This window comes from Vespa velutina, chromosome 14 (genome assembly GCF_912470025.1).
Source record: "Vespa velutina chromosome 14, iVesVel2.1, whole genome shotgun sequence".
NCBI classification, from domain to species: domain Eukaryota; kingdom Metazoa; phylum Arthropoda; class Insecta; order Hymenoptera; family Vespidae; genus Vespa; species Vespa velutina.
Genome location: NC_062201.1, coordinates 2,479,838 through 2,484,837, shown reverse-complemented (window position 1 = coordinate 2,484,837; position 5,000 = coordinate 2,479,838).

The window sequence follows — 5,000 nt, the reverse complement described above, 5'->3', positions numbered from 1 at the left end:
ATATATAAATAATAAACATATTTATTAAATTAATACAATATTTATACTTTAGATAAATAATATACAATGTATAATAATATAAAATTTTTTATTATATCATGTTGTAATATTTATCTTATAATTATCTATGATACGAACATTGATCAATTGAGATTAGTCCATTGATATAACAAAAAAATTATCTCTTTATTTCTCTCTCTCTCTCTCTCTCTCTCTCTCTCTCTCTTTCCCTTTCTCTTTCTCTCTCTTTCTCATTGGAAAACAATTTTATCGATCCGAGAGATTCTCTCATCGACCTCTTTCTCCAAAAATTTCCACCCTCGTGTCGCGAAAGAGAAAGCCTTGCGCAGTGTTCGTCGAAAGCTTTGAAAATCGATGAACGTTTCACGAGAGGGAAAGGGAGAGAAACATATAGATAGAAGAGAGTAAGAGAGGGAGCGAGAGAGGGGGTTAGGCATAGACGCAAGAGCATAGAAAGGGAGAGAGAGAGAGAGAGAGAGAGAGAGAGAGAGAGAGAGAGAGAGAGAAAGAGAGACAGATAGATAGATAGATAGATAGATAGAGAAAGAGAAAGATTCGTTCTATGTACACCATAATTCGAGCGTGTTCAATCGATCCTTAGATCTCTTTCCCGCGCAATCGGATCTTATGAAATAAATTTGAAATAAATCACATAATCAATTTTATATGAAAATTGATCGATCGAAAGAAAAAAAAAAAAAAAAAAAAAAAAAAAAAAAAAAAAAAAAAAAAGAAGAAAGAACGAACATTATGATTCGACGATGAAAATCGTTTACATTTTCTTTTTTTCTTTTTTTCTCTTTCACTTTTTTCTCTCCTTCTTCTTTCTTTTCTCTTATATAAATAATTACCATTTCATAAGGGAATTATTTCGATTGATATTTTTTTTTTTTCTTCTTTTTTTTTTTTATACGTCGATATATACGTGTAAACAAATATCACGAATTGTTTGTGAACTTTTCCTTTTTTTTTCTTTTCTTTTTTTTTTTTTTTTTTTATTTTTTGGATTTATTCATTTTATCATTGATCACGTATATACATACATATATACATACATACGTACGTACATACATTCGATAGATTTTGCACGTTTCTACAACGAGGACATACACAAATATACACATAGATAGGTATTTACACGTACACGAATATATTTCCAATGGTTCGTCCTTCTCTCTCTCTCTCTCTCTCTCTCTTTCGCGCTCTCTTTCGCTCTCTGTCTATCTCTCTTTCTCTTTGGTGCGCGCGAGCGCTTTAATATGACCACGTGATCGTTTCTATGTAGTAACCTCTCGTACATGTATTTACGTAGGTACGTACACAAATACATACGTATCGGTCGCGTTATCGATTATTTTACCCATGTGAAACTTTCCCCTATACCCTTCTAACCCCCCACTCGGCGTCGCGACGCCCGGTATAGAACGCGATATCGACGTTACATCGCTGCTCTTGCCTTCCCCTTCTTGTCATCCCTACCCTTACGCTCTTGGCCATCCCCACCATCATTCGAATGAACACGAACGACCCCCAGGAACGTAACACCGAGTTATGTACCCTCGCTTAACGCGTTTTCCTTTTTCGTTTTCGTTTTCACTGTTCTTTATTGCTATTTCTTTTTTTTGTCTTTTTTCCTTTTTTCTTTTCTTTTTTCTCTTTTTTTTTTGGCGTTCTCGTGCTTTTCTAGTCTTTATATTCTTTCTTTCTTTTTCTCTTTTTCTCTTTCTTTTTTTATTTTTTTATTATCTTTTTTTTTCTTTTAACACCGCGAACTTCCAGTGTATCTTTCGAAAGAGCGGAGTTCGCAGTGTTCTCTCTCTCTCTCTCTCTTTTTCTTTTTCTTTCTCTTTCTACGGTCATTCGAAAAATTTCATGTAAAAATTTTCATGGAGGGGGGGGGGTTGGGGAGATAGGGTTGTAGAAGAGGGAAGTTTTCCATTCGACGATCTCTCTTTTTATTTCTTTTATATTTCTTCCTTCTCTTGTTTTTCTTTTTCTTCTTATTTTTTTTTTTTTCTTTTTCTCTTCCTCTTCTCCCATATACGAGCTTCTTATCGATCGATTTTTTTGTTCTTCTGCCTTTTTCTCTCTTCTTCATTTCTTTTTTTCATTTTTTTTTTTTCTTTTCTTTTCTCGTTTCTCATTTTTTACCAGATATAATATTGACGTACTTATTTTCTTTTTCCTTTTTTTTTTTTTGGTTTTGTTTCTTCTTTTTTTTTTTTTTTTTTTTTTTTTTCTCCCCCCCGGAGAAACGCGTCCCATGTTGTTTTATTTCTTTGATCGTCGATCGATGTCGGTGTATTTTAACTACAGGGATACTTCTTGCTCTTCTTTTTTTTTTTTTTAATAGATTATATCCGAGAATTTTTATTCGATCGATCTCTTCCGGCGATTTTTTTTCTTTTTTTCTATATATATGTATAATATATATGTATATATATATATATATATATTATAGATAGATATATAGATATTATTTCGAGAGAGCGAGTTTTTCGTCGAGAAATTTCTTCGAAAAGTTCTCATCGATTTTTTTTTTGTTCTTCCTTCCTTTCCTCCTTTCGCATTCGGTCTATCTATTAAATAATTTTTCTCGTTGCTTTTTATTTTTTTCTTTTTTTTTTTTTTTTTTTTTGAACAATTATACATTTTTTTCTCGCTTTTCATTGTGTCTCGTTTGTGTTTGATTGATCTAGTAAACTATTATATTTTTTCATAATACTATTTCGAAGGATTTCCGTTAAATTCGATTTCGTCTGTCAATTTTTTCATCCCTTCGGATAAATTTAAATAAATTCTCCATTTTTCGGTTCTTCTCTCGATGAATAAATTTAAAATAATATATCATCATAAACGGCGAGGATGATTTTAAAGAAGGTCTTCTAAAAAAAAGAAAAAAAAAAAAAAAAAAAAAAAGGAAAAGAAAAAAAATAAATAAATAATTAAATAAGAAAAAACAGAAAACCAAAAAAGACGAGAAAATGCAAATAATAAATAAATAAGATGAACTTTCAAAAAAATCACGTACGATCCCTTTCGTCCGTTATATTTATCAATCGATTTTCCAATTCGTACAATAAATAAATTTGAATAATAATCTCGCGCATGAATGGCGGCGATATTTATAGAAAAAAAAAAAAAAAAAAAAAAAAAAAAAAAAATCTTAGATCAAAGTTATGTCGCACTTGAACGAAAAACTTGATATTTATTAAACAATTACATTTTACCCTTTACATGTGATAGAAACTCAATGAAAACGTACGAATACGATCGTGAATTATTCGATTATTATTCTACAAAGATATAGGGTTTCTTTTTTGATTCGACTTTTATCGTTCGATATAAACGGGCAATATCGATTTTATTTTGTCGTTAAAATTTACAGAAATGTCGTCGGAACATATCCGGCAAACGTTCGAGACCTAGTACGAGCCACTTTATATCGTTCTGTATTTTATTCAGATTGATTTATTCATCGTTCCCGTAAAAAGGAGAACGTGTCCCGAGAAAAACTCGTCAATTTGCTTTTGGGGACACTTACCGATATACGATCGATCAACTATCGCGAGGATATGTCGAGAGTTCTTTCAAATGGACGCCCTTTACTTTTCTTCCACTTACGAATGAAATCGGGCTAACAGGAAGTCTTAGAAATTCGTATTACTGATCGATCAAATATTTAGAACTAATAGGAATAGTAACGATCGATCGGTTAAATCATTTCAAATGAAATCATTTCAATTCCACGATAACAATTATGTCTTATGGAAAATAAAAGAAAACAAAAAAAAAAAAACAAAAATAAAGAAAAAAGAAACAAAATTTTATAATATAAAAATAAAATTTTACAATGAATATATAATAATTGAATAATAATAATAATAATATAGATATATATATATATACATAATTAATTTATAATTTGATTAAATAATTAAATTTATTCTAATCCACGATTAATCATTTATTATTACTATTATTATTATTATAAAAAAGATAAGATACCTAAATGTTAAATTACTTAATAATATACACCGATCCATTAATTTTTTTGTATCAATTGTTCATCACGTATCGATGAAATAATATTAAAGATTGGAAAATAAATTACGAATAATTTTATATAAATTTGCAATAAACAAATAATATAATATTATCTTCAATAAACAAACGGGATGGATCGGGGGATGGGAGGGGAGAAGGGAGGACATATACAATCCCTGTTAAAACTTCGTTTGCCGAGGAATATCCCCAATTATCGATCATCCGTCCTACCTGATAAACTCTCTCGACAATCGGCCATTATTCGTATCTATAACAGATTTAGTTCAAATCCGATGATCGTTCAATCGAAATCTTCTCCCTTTCTCTCTCTCTCTCTCTCTCTCTCTCTCTCTCTCTCTCTGTCTCTCTCTGTCTTTTTTAGAAGATAATCATTTGGTATAAATAAAAAGTTTCAGAAGAAAAAGAATAAAAAGGGAAAAGAAAAGAAAAAAGATCGCGATTCCTGATCGATGAAATAAATCAATTGAAATCAATCAACGATAAGGATCGTATATCGATATATACCAAAAAAAAAAAAAGAAAAAAAAAAAAAAAAGAAAAAATGAAAATCGATATGTTATCGATTGATTTTAATTAATTCGCAAAAAACATTACATTTCGATCTGAGATAAAATAATTTAGATTTAGAATCATTAGATGATCAATAATAATATGAAGTAAATATGGAACAAATAATAAAGAGATTTTTCAACGAGGCAAGGGTATCTTGAATGCTCGAGTGGTCCCTGACGCAACCCCCTTCGGCGTAAGCAACCCCCGTTACCCATCCTCTTCTCTCGACCCCTGCGTATCGAGTTCGTTACAGATCCCCGTTGCAAGATCTCCTCCCCTCTTTCTCCCTCTCACTCCTCTCTCTCTCTCTCTCTCTCTTCCCACTTCTCCCCTCTGTTCTCTGTTTTTGCACACATAAA